Source organism: Callithrix jacchus, chromosome 11, assembly GCF_049354715.1.
Source record: "Callithrix jacchus isolate 240 chromosome 11, calJac240_pri, whole genome shotgun sequence".
Lineage (NCBI taxonomy): Eukaryota > Metazoa > Chordata > Mammalia > Primates > Cebidae > Callithrix > Callithrix jacchus.
The window spans coordinates 19,617,117-19,633,117 of record NC_133512.1 but is presented as its reverse complement, the minus strand read 5'-3'; positions in this window follow the sequence as shown (position 1 = coordinate 19,633,117).

Below are 16,001 nucleotides of genomic sequence, written 5' to 3'. Positions count from 1 at the left end.
GGGAGGCCAAGGTGGGCGGATCACGAGGTCAAGAGATCAAAACCATCCTGGCTAACATGGTGAAACCCTGTCTCTACTAAAAAATACAAATATTAGCTGGGCATGGTGGTGGGTGCCTGTAGTCCCAGCTACTTGGGAGGCTGAGGCAGGAAAATTGCTTGAACCCAGGAGGCAGAGGTTGCAGTGAGCCGAGATCAGGCCACTGCACTCCATCCTGGCGCCTGGTGACAGAGCAAGACTCTGTCTCAAAAAAAAGAAAAAAAGACCTCTCTGTATTATCTTTGCAACTCTTCTGTAAATCTAAAAGTATTTCAAATAAAGTTTTTAAAATGTAATAGAGTAAACATTACTCCTGTTGATTATTGTAAGGTCAACAGACATGCAATTTAAAATCCCGTAGCACCAATCAAAAAGACGTAGGAAATGAGAGTAAAAGCCGTGACTATCCCTACAAAAATTAACCTCACAAAAGTCATCCAAAATCATTTACCCTTTGCTGCTTTTGGAGGAACTGTGATTAAAAATAGAAAAGGGGAGGTGAAGTAGGTCACATAGCAGAGATGGCTGTTTTTGGCACCACATAATTTGTTAGGATGAAACAGTTACAGACACTAGACACCATGACCTTAGAATAGCCCTGTGGACAGTTCTGACGGTGCGATGGTAGAGGAGACTCTGGTAGGAAGGCAGATGCCTTGACTCTCTTGAGCTCTGAGCTGACCCCACCACGCACAGCACTGTAGCTACTTGATCTCATCAGCCTGGAGCACGCAGCTTGGCCGGCAGCATGGGGCAGAGTATGGAGAGAGGGTCAGAAGGTGTAGATCACAGCTTTCAAACTAAACTGCAGGTAACTACAGGCAAGAGATGAGTGTAACAATGGGCCTGTGAACAATGACACAAAACAGGGAAGGCCACATTGGACTTGTGACATCAGAAACACCCAAATCGCCATCTCTCCCGGGGACACAGAAACAAACAACATCAGTCCTCACATCTATAGGTAGAAGAAATTCAATGGATGGGAAACACACATAAATTAAAGTGTTTGTCAGCCGGGCCTGGTGACTCACACCTGTAATCCCAGCACTTTGGGAGATTTCAAGGCGGGCAGATCATGAGGTCAGGAGATCGAGACCATCCTGGCCAACACGGTGAAACCCCGCCTCTACTAAAAGTACAAAAATTAGCCAGGTGTGATAGTGGGCGCCTGTAGTCCCAGCTACTCAGGAGGCTGAGGCTGGAGAATCACTTGGACCCAGGAGGAGGAGGTTACAGTGAGCAGAGATAGCACCACTGCACTCCAGCCTGGTTGACAGAGCAAGACTCCATCTAAATAAATAAATTAATTAATTTTTTAAAAGTTTTTGTCATAGTTTATATGCTGTTTAGAAATTCTATGACTATGTACCCCTTTTGTCTTATGCTTGTCATGGGTCCATTTTGTCTTTAATAAAAGGATTTCCATTCATCACTCTATCCCAGTTTCCTCTATTCATAGACACTTTAGGTTAATAATACATTCTTTATGAAAGGAGGTTCATCAACATCTCAGAAGATGTTCATTATATCTCAAATATCTGTCAGATCACCCACAAAAGATGTTCTGAATTTCTCACTCCTAATTCTCAGTGGTCCTGCAGCTAACATAAAATATTTTCCTATCCAGAGGAGCAGAGTGGCTGTTTCCTTTCCTTTCCCTTTCTTCTTTTCCTCCTTCTGTTCTTATTTTTATTTTTCCCCTTTTCCTTCCTTCCTTCCTCTTTCCTTCCTTCCATCTTTCATCTGTGAGAAACTTTATTGTTGTTATTGTGATTATTATATACTGGGAACAACAAGTGTTGCAAATGGAAAGGAATTCTGGTTTAAACAATTGCTGACTGATGCTCAGTGGCTTATTCAGCATTTAGTGTGTGGACTATGTAGGACTTCAAGTAACACACTCTTGACTGCTCAGCTACAAGTTGAAGATACAAATATGACATTGAATCAGTCTGAGCTCTCCTTCTTGTTCGTCTATTTTTATCTTAACATTTTATGGCAGATACAGTTGGAGTGTATCAAATGCATAAGCAGGAGAACATTACAAGTTAAAAACTAGAAGCCACTCAGAGTAATTACCTCTAGTATGGCAACCATGACTGTCTTATAAATAAAGGTTTCTATGATGTCTAACACTCTTCTGACAGAAGGTGAAGTTCATTTCTGTCCTCTTCTTTGCTTCAATATATTTTCAGTCATTCCTATTAACTGACACTGAAGGAGCTTATTAGTTGTTTCATTAGTCACCATTTCCCAGGGTAGAAAAGTGATTAAGATGTATGAAATACAATCATTGATTATGAGGAGGAAAGCTGGATTGGAAATAACGCCTGGAATTGAAAGACCAGATAAACTGCCTAAGTAGAAGAAAACAGTTGAGACAGAGCTGAACAGGCAAGCCCTAGGAAGGTAGACAGCTAAAGGCAGAGCGTTTCAGCCAAAGACCAGCACCAACCTCACTCCATGTAGTCTACAGACACTGGCAGCCCTTTCTGACCCGAGCCTCCTGCACCAGGGCTGCTGCTCTCATTCTCCTTGTCAGTTACCTGCTGCTTTGTTTCTCTCTCTGGCAGCAGGCATTCAATGAGGACACATGGAGAGATCCCAAGGGAGTCAGGAGAACAAGTATTGTTGTCTCTTTCATTTTGAATGCCCCAGAATTACTGGTGGAATACAAAGCAGCTCCTGGGAGCACTGCACTTTCCTGTTGCATGATTGCCACCTCTATGCATCCTCTGAGGTGTTTGAGTTAGCCTCCAATTCTCTGGCGTAGACAGATGAAAAGTTGATGAGAATCGACAGGTGAAAATTTGCCTGCAGAGCAGGTCATTTCTCTGTCCTATCACCTTCCTCTTGAAAACGTGGTTGCAGTGTTCCATCAGTAAGTGGAAGCCTAGGCTTACCAGCCAGTCTCAGAGCTATCAGGCAGCATCCATATGCATACAGTCTATCGTCTTCCTACCTAACACTCACTGAGGTTGCCAGTCTCCACATCGTTGCTTGTCCTGTGTTCTCTGCCTTCTCCATCCCTCTCAGAATTCTAATCATCTGAAAAGTTGGAAGTCAACTGTTAGCCTCTTAATCAAAGGCTCCTCTGCACTACTCTCCACAACATAAATAAGTGACTGCATCCCTGCTGTACATTCTCTTTGTCATGATGCTCTGCTGTACATAACTACAGGCAAATCATCCATTCTTAACTCTAATATTATATCCTAAGCTCTTTAAAAAAAGACCACGTGTGACTCATCTGTATAACCTTTTTAGCATTTATCACACTTCTTGGCACATAAGCATCTCCTAATATTCATCATGAAAGTAACCACAATGATCATATTTTACCTTCAAAATGTGTTTCCTCCTATCTAGAATCAAGGAATATATATATATACTGTTGTCTGTTGTGTGGAGGAAAGAAACACTGCAAATATGTGCCAAATATATAGCAGAATACTCCGGATGAAGAAGGGATCAGGCATAGTGGCTACCCTTAAAAAGTTCACTGTGAAAGAGCTGGGGCAGACACGAGGCGTGTCCAACACAGTGGCCGGGTGTCAAGGGAGAGATTTGTTCTCAGTGTTGTGGGAATGCAAAGGAGGAGGTTATTGGTTTTACTGGAGGAAAAGAGGCAAGAGGACCAAACATTTTAGAGAACAATTATGGATGCAAATCTGGCCCAACTGAAAAACGAGAAAAGGGAAATCCAGGCAAGAGAAGAACCCATGCACAGCATGGAGCTGAACTGTGAAGATGATCATAGACTAAGATTACAAAGAGAGATTCCAGTAATAATGCAAAGTGGCCACCACACCGATGTCTCCAAACGCTGTCTGATAGCCACACACATTAGCAGATAAAATGACGTGGCCTAAGACATTAAAGGAAGGATATCTCACACCTTAGATTTGGGTGGATGGGTATTTTGGTAAAGGGGGTAGACTTTGAGCAGAGTCTTCAGTGACTAATAGAATTTAAACCAGGCAAGGAAACAGAAGAGAGCCTTATAGAATGGGACTTTGGTTCAACCAAAATCTGGGATTCATGCCTGTAATCCCAGAACTGGATATTACAGTATATTTAAACATTGCAGAAATATATTTGGCTAGAACAGAATATATAGCAAGTGACATCAGGAGATAAGCTTGATAAGACATTGAGAGCTTGAAAATTATCCCAAGATCTTGGATTGTATTCTGTTTAAAAAAAACATTGAAGGACGGGCACAGTGGCTCACGCCTGTAATCCCAGCACTTTGGGAGGCTGAGGAGGGTGGATCATGAGGTCAAGAGATCGAGACCATCCTGGCCAACATGGTGAAATCCCGTCTCTACTAAAACAACAACAACAACAACAAAAATTAGCTGGGTGTGGTGACGCGCGCCTGTAGTCCCAGTTACTCAGGAGGCTGAGGCAGGAGAATTGCTTGAACCCGGGAGGTGGAGGTCGCAGTGAGCCAAGGTCGTGCCACTGCACTCCAGACTGGTGCCTGGTGACTTAGTGAAACTCTGTCTCAAAAAAAAAAAAAATTGAAGATTTCTGAGCAAGGAAATTATGTGTTAGAAGACAGGTTGGATGAATAGATACACAAAATGTGGTAGAAACATACAATAGAATGATCGTTCAGCCTTCAGAAGAAAGGAAGTTCTGACACACATTACAGCATGGATAGAGTTTGAGGACTTCAGGCCAAATGAAACAAGCCAGTCACCAAAGGGCAAATACTGTATGATTCCACTTACATAAGGTACCTGGAGCAGTCACCCTCATAGAAATAGAAAATGGAATGCTGGTTGCCAGTGGCTGGGGAGGAGGTAATGAGTTGCTGCTTCAGAAGCCCAGAGTTTTGGTTTTATAAGATGAAATGAGTTAGGAAATGGATGGCAGTGATGGCTGTGAAGCAGGAGTGGTGAAAAGCGAGCCTCTCAAACAGTGAACTGAGGAAGGCAGTGGCTTTTCATTGGGCTAGGAGCTGAGAGGGCAACAATCTCAATTACCAAGATCCCTGAGAAGCAGCTTCTTTCCCCTTTTACAGGCTTACAATGCTAAAGGGGAAACTGATGTGAAACTATGTCATTGTCCATTGGCTGGACATCCGACCTTTAAAATCTTTTGGCTTCATTGATTTGCTAGTTCATATGCAGCGCGAAGGGGAACAGGCAGGGAGGCGGCTTACAGAGAAAACACAAAGGAAGTAAATTATTAGTTGGCAGAGGTGTTTCCGGGAGGGAGCCTGGGCCGTGCAGACATGGGGGCGTGACCCAGTGCTGGGCTCCAGCTGGTGAGGATAACACTCATTTGCAACTCTTTCAAGGCTTACAGCTAACAGAGATGCTGAGAACGAAAACCGGAGTATTTTCCCAGCTTTTTGGTATTTTATTTCTTTTTTTTGCACCCTCCTCCCCATCAAGAGGGGAGGAGGAGGTGGAGGCCAAGAAGTGAGAGGAGGGGAGGGCGTCTCCCCTCTCCTTTGCAAGATATTATGGACACAGTATCACTGAATTTTGCACTTTATATGGTTAAGATGATAAATTGCATATGGTTGTACCACAATTTAAGTTGATGATAGTAATAAAGAAACTTATTTTGAGTGAGAGCTTCCAGCAGGAAACTCCTCAGCGCTGTATTATTAGCAGGGGTGATGTGATACCCTGATGATGGAGGGCTGTGGCAGCATCCCATCTTCAGCTCTCTGGGCATCAGTTTTCTTACCACCTGCCCCACAGTGTTGTAAGTTTAATTTTTTTAAAAACAAATTTAGGCTGGGAGTGGTGGCTCATGCCAGTAATCCCAGAACTTTGGGAGGCTGAGGCGGGTGGATCACCTAAGGTCAGAGTTTGAGATCAGCCTGGGCAACACGGCGAAACCCCATCTCTACTAAAAATACAAAATTTAGCCAGGCATGGTGGAGGGTGCTTGCAGTCCCAGCTCTTTGGGAGGCTGTGGCAGGGAGAATGCCTTGAACCCAGGGGGCAGAGGTTGCAGTGAGCTGAGATCATGCTACTGCACTCCAGCCTGGGCAACAGAGTGAGATACGGTCTCATAAAACAAAAGAAATAAATAAACAAAAAACAAAGAGAAGAAGACATGCTAAGTAAGATTAATCCTGAAGTAGTAGACGTCATTTCCATGTTAAATTATGAAAGCATTTTGGGCGATGGCTTTGTGACAAGTACTGTGCTTGTGTGCCAGAGAGAGTGCACGGAGGAGCAGCAGCGCCTGGCAGGACGAGCAGCGTGAGCTGAGGAACGTCGCAGCAACGGCGGATGGGTAAATACTGTGGGCGTGCATGTGCCACAGTTCCCCATGCCGTGCCTGCCTGGGTGATGGGGGGAACCTCTGATGGCGTGGACAGCGTGTCCCTTGATTGTTTTGTGGGATGACCACAACCCTAAGTAAGCCATCCCCATCCACAGAGTATTGTCAGGAGACCGTAGGGTATGCCAGCATGTGAGGTGAACACACAATCTAAAGAGCATCTCCTTTTTGGCCAGCCTGGCTGTTTCTTGGCCATGTTCCCCCGAAGAGCACTGTCCCCCGTGATGCCGCTGCCTCACCAGGGTGCCTGCTGAAGCCCTTACTGAGTACGCTGCCATGGGGCACTGGTACGCAGCTCTTCTCAAAATAACTATAGTGTGCCAAGCTACTCATGTCCACAGGACATCGATGCAGCAAAACTACTGAGGATTTTCTGGAGAAATGGAAGAGATTCCATTCTCTGACCCTAATGTCAACCGTATTCCACTGGCCTTCACAAAATGCCTTCTTGTATAATAACATCTCACAGTGATTTTTGTGAAAACAGACCTGAAATTTCTCTCAAAGCCTCTTTCCCTCAAACCCTGGTAAATGTTCCCAAGGGTCTTGGCAGGAGGTCCATCTGCTGAGACAGTGCTGGCCTCCGAGCAGCCTTACCCTTTGATTTTATAGGTTAAATGCACTTCCCTGACTTTTACTTCCCTTAAGAAGATTTCTTTAAAAATAAGTCTGCGCATGCGAACAGACCCTTGGTGAGCATGTGCCTCCTCCAGAAGTGCTCATTTATTAATCCCAGGATGACCTTGGTTGAAATTCAAACTGGGACAATCTCTACCTCTGGCTGAGAGAATAAACACATACAGCAAACCTATGCAGAAGGTCCCACGAGGAATGACCCATATTTGCTAATGTAGGAAAACACCCAATATGCAGCCACTGCTGTCCACACTTATACTGCACCATAAGCACAACTGACCTCAACTGCAATATTGTACTTTTAAATATTTATTTAATTTCAATATCTGAGAAACAAGTTAAAATCAAAAGAAAATGGTATTCATCATTGTGGGTATAACTAAATCCAAAGAAAATGGTATGCATCATTGCGGGTATAACTAATCAGTAAGACCGTCTGGTCTTGAATAAGCATAAGTGGGCAGCCAGCTAATGTTGCATTTCTGAGGGCAGAAAGACTGAGCGATCTTTGCTCACCAAAATGCAACTAATTTCCTGAAATACTTTAATAAAGGAGACATTAATAACCTTCAAGTTTGTCTCACTACAGATTTGTATTTTTAAATGTCTAAGGTACTGTTACATACTTAACCGGCACTTGTAGGACAGACAGTCATCTGTCATGTAAGGGCTGCTCTATAGGACAGTGGCTCTGGCGCCGCCCTGCTCACTGCCCTGAGGCACTGTGGAGTGCTTGCAGGGCTGCCTGGGGAAAGGGGAGGCTGAGTTCATAAGGCAGGTTGCTTTCACCTGCTCTGTGAGTCACTCTCCTATTTTTCTCATACATTTAATTTCTGCAAAAGTTTTTTTATGCAAAAAAAATGCTGTTTGAACAAAACAAAAGTAACACAATGTTTCTGTCTAATAAATGAAGAAAAGACTGGTAAATCGGGTATTTGGACACTGTGTCATGGAATAAAAGGCCTTTTGTTAAAAAGGAAGGGAGGGAGGAAGGGAAGAAGGAAGGAAAGAGGGAGGGAGGAAAAGAGAAAAGAAAAGAAAAAAGAAGACAAGAAAAGAGAAGAGAAGAAAAAAGAAAGAAAAGAAAAGAAACCAGCAGCCCAGAAGCACTCTGCAGCCGTGTTCACCCAGGGGACAGCAACCCCTGGGCTAGCCCACATGGCCATTCGGTCCAACTCTAGCACTAAGCTTGAAAACTCTGTTTCTTCTGATTAATCCACGGCCCGTAGGTTTTATGTCATGAGGCATCCATTTAGTTCATTATTAATGACTGTGCTTCATCATCAAAATTGGTTTTGATTATAATTCATTTTTCTTTTACCAACTACACTCCTCTGATATGAACAAAAACATCCTCCTACAGATTATATGAACAAAAACATCCTCCTACAGAATCAAAAGCATCTGTTTTATGTCATTTACATCATCCTATCTAGTATTTTTAAAAAATTTTTTTGGTGAAAAGTAAATTAATTCTTACATGTATTTGATTTACTGGGGCTTGTATTAACGCCCTAGCTATAAAATGCTGCCATGTATTACCCATCTTATAGACCAGTATATGGCAGAGTTCTTTGTTCTGCTTGTTATTTAATTGGACACATTAAGTTCACAATTTTCACACCAGGCATTAAATAATCAAGGGCCCAGCTGGGTGCAGTGGCTCATGCCTGTAATCCCAGAACTTTGGGAGGCCGAGGTGGGTGGATCACCTGAGGTCAGGAGTTCAAGATCAGCCTGGACAACATGCCAAAACCCTGTCTCTACAAAAAATACAAAAATTAGCCAGGCATGGTGGTACATGCCTGTAATCCCAGCCACTCAGGAGGCTGAGACAGGAGAATTGCTGGAACCTGGGAGGCTGAGGTTGTAGTGAGCCGAGATAGTACCATCGCACTCCAACCTGGGCAACTAGAGTGAAACTCCATCTCAAAAATAATAATCATCATCATCAAGGGTCCAGTGTTCAAAGGTTTACTCGCTAAAGCAAAGACATGTCCTCCCCTTATGCTATTGTTGGTTCAGTTTTTCTCAGCATCAAACTCACCCTGTATTCTGTGAGGCTGAGCTAGGGAGCCACAAGCCCTCCTTCTCACACCCACTGACAGCTGACTTCCTGCTGCAGTGGAGACCTGAGAGGGAGACTCACAGCTGGGAGTTTCCTGTGTCTTATTCCTGGCAAGGATCCCTCAGTGGCAGATTCTTATGCCTGTTTTTTGACCTTCTGAGTACTTGATGGAAAATGGGTCTCCTTTAAAGTCCAAGCCTCAGCTGTGCTGTCCCCTTGTTGAGTGTTCTGCGTCTCCATGCCCTGCACTCAGCATCTCCTGTGAATAATCTACAACACCAATTCTGCTGTCCGGACTATATCTGGACACACGCAGCTTTCAATCTCGGAAAAACAAACTCATGGAAGTTAAATTGTTTACATTCTCAGCAAACTGACACAAGAACAGAAAATCAAACACTGCATGTTCTCACTCATAGGCAGGTGTTGAACAATGAGAACACAGGGACACAGGGAGGGGAGCATCACACAGGGCGGAACTAGGGGAGGGACAGCAGGGGGTGAGGAGTTGGGGAGGGATAACATGGGGAGAAATGCCAGATATAGGTGATGGGGATGGAGGCACCAAACCACCTTGCCATGTATGTACCTATGCAACAATCCTGCAAGTTCTTAACATGTACCCCAGAATCTAAAGTGAAATGAAATATATAAAAATAAAAGTAAAATAAAATTAATTTAATTTAATTTTTCAAAAAAGAGGTTAAATTGTTTCCAGTCTCATGGAAAGCTAAAAGATTATAGAATTCTAAGGTTGGAATGATCCTCACAGATCATGGAATTTTCAATTTATAGATGAGTTCTGCATTTTAAAAGTTTTAAAAGTTAGGCAATTAACACAATATGATTCAGCCAATAAATGGCAGAGTTAAAACTCAAGTTGATGTTTTTGGTGCATACTTTCATTTGAATTTCATTTTTATCTTAAAAACGCATTGTAGAAGATCCAAAATAACATGCTTTAAATAAAGCTATTGTCAATGAGAAGTAAGGTGAGAGTTTTGGATGGAGAAAAAGGAACCAGTTTCTTTTAATTCCTATCATTTTGTACATAGCAATTAATTAATTATCCTAGTCTATTTTCCTTTCAACATGGCCAAAAGAGGCCTTTTTTAGTGCAGAGATACATTGACACATTCTCCAGAATCCCACAGATGGAAGAGCAGAACTTAAGAGATCAAATTGGGCTGGGCGCTGTGGCTCAAGCCTGTAATGCCAGCACTTTGGGAGGCTGAGACAGGTGAATCACAAGGTCAGGAGTTCAAGACCAGCCTGACCAACATGGTGAAGCCCTGTCTCTATTAAAAAAAAAAAAAACAGAGATCAAACTGAGCTGAAAATGAATCCATCTCTGTATTGAACATCTGACCAAACGTTTCCAGGTCTCGTCAATTAGACCTCTTGATCTGTGCACTTTTTATGCTTAACAAAACTCCCTTACATTCATTGCTCATTAAGCATGTCTCATCACCCCGAAGTCTTGAACAGACAAGTCACATGAACAGATTGCCTACAGGTTTTCTATGTTAAGCCCCACTAAACATATGCGTAATATCTCAACATTTCAAACCAATTTGTAAAAAGCAATGTTTCATGGCAAGTTTGTATGTTTGACAGTAAGCTAAATCTTTCTTTTTTAGAGTTCTGCTAATGTTTTTTAACCTTGAATACTAATAGCAAAATGGTCTTAAATCACTATATTATTTTTAACCAAAAAATGTGCTTCATATTGAAAATAAGCTTTAAAATAAATTTGAGTGTCTTTATAACCTAATTGAAAGGAAAAATAAATGCTTTAATTTTCCTAAGAAAAGGAGTACCTCTCATTTTTTATAAATATTTCAAGAGTTTTAGCTCACTTTTAATTTATTTTTGTCCAGAAAGGCAAGACATGATTTTTATTTGCTACCATTCTTTTCACTTAAAAGGGATAAAACTGTTGCTAACTAAATCCATGCCAAAATCATAATGAAATTGAGATTGTAGTTTTACTTTTGTTTTGTTTTGTTTTTAGATATGAGAGACGATCTCAGCTTAAGAAATATAATTCAAATATTTAAAATATCAAATGAAGTACATTCATTGAAAGATTTTCAGGAGAGAAAAACTGTCACGACTTTCTATCTTAGTAATAAAAGTATGTTTATCATGGAGGAGGCCTATAATCCCAGCACTTTGGGAGGCTGATGTGGGTGGATCACTCGAGGTCAGTAGTTCAAGAGCAGCCTGGCCAACAGAGCAAAACCCCATCTCTATTAAAATTACAAAAAGTAGCGGGCATGATGGTGGGTGCCTGTAATCCCAGCCACTTGGAAGGCTGAGGCAGAAGATTCATTTGAACCTGGGAGGCTGTGAGCCTCCCAGTCAGCCAAGATCACGCCACTGCATCCTAGCCTAGGCAGAAACTTTAAAGAGTCTTTTGATATACAAAGGCAGATACAATACAAGTACAAAGTGAAGAGCTAAATTTCTCTGCTTAATAAAGAGAATTGACAGCCAACTGAAATAAAGCAAGAGTGAGATTAAGAAACAGGAATGGAGGAGAATCAGAAATTACCATGAAGCATAGAAACCACAAAGGAGGCTCATGCCTGTAATCCCAGCACTTTGGGAGGCCAAGTGGGCAGATTGCAAGGTCAAGAGATCGAGACCATCCTGGCCAACACGGTGAAACCCCGTCTCTACTAAAAATATAAAAATTTAGCTGGGCGTGGTGGCACACACCTGTGATCCCAGCTACTCGGGAGGCTGAGGTGGAAGAATTGCTTGAACCCAGGAGGCAGAGGTTGCAGTGAGCCGAGTTTGTGCCACTGCACTCCAGCCTGGTGACAGAGCAAGACTCCATCTCAAAACAACAACAACAAAAAAAAAAAAAAAAAAAAAAAACACAAAGGAACTGTGTAATACATCCAATTTGATTTGAAGTTGCAAAGAACAGGGTGACCTTAGCTAACACCTAGGTTATATTAATACAATTGAACTATCTTATCATGACATATACAGCCTAAGCAAAATGGTCTCTCCATAGATTAAAAAATTGGGAATTGAGACTATTTGTCTTGATGTGGTGAAAGTCACAGGCTTTTGGTCCCCTAAAGTTTCATTACAAATCACTGACATGAAACATTGATTACAGAAGAAAAGGCATATAAATTTATTTAACATGTATACACAGGAGCCTTCAGAATGAAGACCCAACTTCCCAATGAGTTACAGAATCTTATTTTGAGGTCAAAAAGGGTGGAGGGGGGGCTTAGATTCTGGTAAAACGGGTCATTGGAGAAAGGAGACAGGCTTGGCTAGCAAAGGTGGCCATGTAATGCAGATGAAGACTTCTGTAGAGAGAATAGAGGGAAAATGTTTCTTTTTGGACTTTTAAAGATGTCTGTCACACTCAATCTCTCCTAGATTCAGGAAAAGCATAGAAAGGGGATATTTGGCTGCACTGATGGAGATTCCCTACAGATGCAAATTTTCCCCTCAAAAGACAGCTTTGCAGGGCCACTTCTGTCTCCTGGCCAAGTGATAGCCATGTCAAAATATGTCAAAGAAATATATTTCGAGGTAAAATATTTGAATTTTCTTCCATTTTTTTTTTTTTTAGTTGGAGTCTCGCTCTGTCACCCAGGCTGGAGTGCAGTGGCACAAGCTCAGATCACTGCAACCTCCGCCACCTGAGTTCAAGTGCTTCTCCTGCCTCAGCCTCCCAAGTAGCTGGGACTACAGGCACATGTCACCATGCCTGGGTAATTTTTTGTATTTTCAGTACAGACAGTGTTTCACTGTCCTACTCAGGAAGTTCTTGATCTCCTGACCTCATGATCTGCCCACCTCAGCCTCCCAACGTGCTAGGATTGCAGGCGTGAGCCACGGGGCCTGGTCAGTTTTCTTCAATGTTTAGTAGGAACAGGTTCATTAGAAAGCAGATGGGAGTTCATGCATTTCTTTTCTATTACTTATTCATGTACATGCAATGGCCCAGTGGATGTGTCTTGCCTGTTTCACAGATAAAACCAGTTCACTCAGATAACAGTATTGCAATAGAGAAAGAGTTTAATTAGCACAGAGCTAGACAAGCAGTAGATGGAAAGGTATTACGCAAATCAGCCTCAGAAGACTCAGAGGATAAAGTTTCTCAAGGATTTTTTGGTTAGGCAAGGGGCTAGAGAATGGGAAATGCTGATTGGTTGAGTTAGGAATGAAACTTCAGGAGGTCAAAGCTAGCCTCTTGAACTGAGTCCTTTCCTGAGGAGGAGGTCACAAGACCACTTGCGCCAGTTTCTCAGCATGAGTGACCAGTCCAGGTGGGTGGCACCAGCTGGTCTGTCAGAATGCGAGTTCTGAAAGATACTGCAAGTTCTGAAAGATACTACGAGGTTTTACAATGGTGATGTCTCCTGCAGGAGCAACTGAGGAGGCTGCAAACTTTGTGACCTCTGGTTAGGTAACTACTGAGCCATTGTGGCTAATTTGTTGGTTTCACCAAGGCAGTTTCAGTCCCTGAGCAAGCAAGGGGTTAGTTTAGGGAAGGGGCTGTTATTCATCGTTGTTTTAAAGGTAAACTGTAAACTAAATTCCTCTCACAGTTAGCTAGGCCTGTGCCCAGGAATAAATGGGGGCAGCATGGAGGTTAGAAGCAAGACAGTGTCAGTTAGATCGGATTTCTGTCAGTGTTGTAATTTTTCTATGTCAAATTTGTCTGACTGTTATAATTTTACAAAGTCAGATTTATATGTGGGTAAGATTAATAAAATCAGCATATTCTATAATTCAATATAGATTATAGTACTGTTAATGTAATTCTACTTCTGTAAGAATTTGTTTTTAAATAAGATTTAAAATATTTACTAGTTAATAAAAATATATTTTATAAATATTTTAAATAAGTTATAATTTCCTTTTTTCTGGAAAAAATTAATTTTTACATATTTGAATCTTGATGCTCTTTTTACATTACCTTATCCTATTGTTATATGGTTTGATAATAAGTTTAAATGTTATTAATCAGCCACTCTTTTTAATGGTATCTTTTGAACTTGTTTTTGTGAAAAAGAGAACAAAAATAAAGTTCCTGCAACTTGATTTCTGTTCAGCTAACTATAAGCTTTGTAAGTCATACTAACATTTTTATATTACCTAGATTAAAATATATGTTATTCTCTAACAATAACACAAGCTTTTTGTGTTATAGGTTTATTGTGGCTTTCTTAACTCAATGAAACAATATATGTAGTCGTTTTATTGTGTTAATAGTAAATATTTTATTGTGTTAATAGTAAACAGTAAAATAGTAATGTGACTAAGCAGATGGATAAGATAAATCTATGCTATCAAGTCCTACCCCTAGAAGAAAACAAAATAAAGGTCAAACCTTAAAAACTTCTAATTTGTTCATGTATCTCATGAAAATAATGTTTTTCTACATTTCATTCTAATTTTGGTTGAATATTGAACATACACAAAAACACGTGGGTATAACTTTTAAAATTCTAAGAATATGCATGTATAAAAAACATATTTATGGCAAACTGCTAATTTATGTTGTTATAGTAAAAATTGTATTCTCTCAGAATTTTGAAGGTCTTGCATTGTTGTCTTTTATCCAGTGCTACTGACAAGAGAGCATTTGTAAGTTGATTTTTCACTCTTTATATAAAGCAGTTTAATGCTGCTTTGGCTGTTCAGGACTTCAATGGCTTTTGAAGATGCCCAGTTCAGGTTGCATCATGTTTCTGCCCTATTGGGCAGGCCATTCTCCCCAAACCATTCTCTACCACAGGGCAAGTGGCTGCTCTCAGATCTTTATTTATTCCTCTGCAGATCCTTATGCTTCTCTTTCTAAAACTCCGCTTTTCTTAACATTTCTCAAATGTCTATCTTTGAGACATGATGTCCATGTCTATCATTCTTTAGGTTCTTGGAGAAATTCTTTAACTTGATTATTTAAATCATCAGTCTGTTTAGCTCTATTTGTTCTATTATTTAATCCATCCACTTAATTTCTTCTTTAATTTGGACAAAAATATATTTATTTTGTTTTGCAGAAACTGTTTTGTGATGTCTAATCCCTTTTTATAACAATCTATCTATGTTTTATAGATCTAATAATTTTTTGGGTTATTCCAGTTCCTTGTCAACTCCTCTGCTTGTGATAGACTGATTTCTCACTAGGTTCATTCACTGACTTGAGAGTTTCAGGGTTGGCTTTGCAACTGGAAAGCTATAAATGGAACCACCTTATATTATGGCCTGTGGACATGAAGAAGCAAGCTGTGAGACATTCCAGTACCACTCCAGGTAAAATTACTCATGTCCGTCCTAATCATTTTCGGCTGTCAGTTTCTAGGAGTATGCCCTGGGGAAGAGGTGGACACTGTTCCCAATATATCTGTTTCTGGAATTGGCTGATAGCCTAAGGTGTGCACAAAGTTTCTCCCCAGTTGGTGTCCTTCGGACTAACTTTGCTTGGGTCACTTACCAAGACCTTATGAGGACACTATGTACAGTCTGTGAGCTCCTAGTCCTGAGTCCTACCTCCTCTCTGAGCTTCCATCTACTGAAAATCAGTGTGTTGCTTCTGTGATTGGTGTCAGCAGACGATAGCTAAGTGTGTGAAACACAAGATACTAAACAATGTTTTCCTCAAACTGTTACAACATTATTATGGGTTTTCTCAGTGTAAGCCTATGTCCATGACTCCTTTGGGCTAAATCCCTGCCTCTTGCATGAATTTATGCCATAATTTGAATTTAGATTACAATCTTTTCTATCGTCTATTTTTCAAAGCACTTTGATAACCCAATAATTTCTTTTTTTGTTGTTGCCCAGGCTGGAGTGAAGCGACACAGTCAAACTCACCTACCGGGCTCAAGTGATCCCCCCACCTTAGCCTCCCGAGTAGCTGGGGCTACAGGAGTGCAAGACCATGCCCAGTTAATTT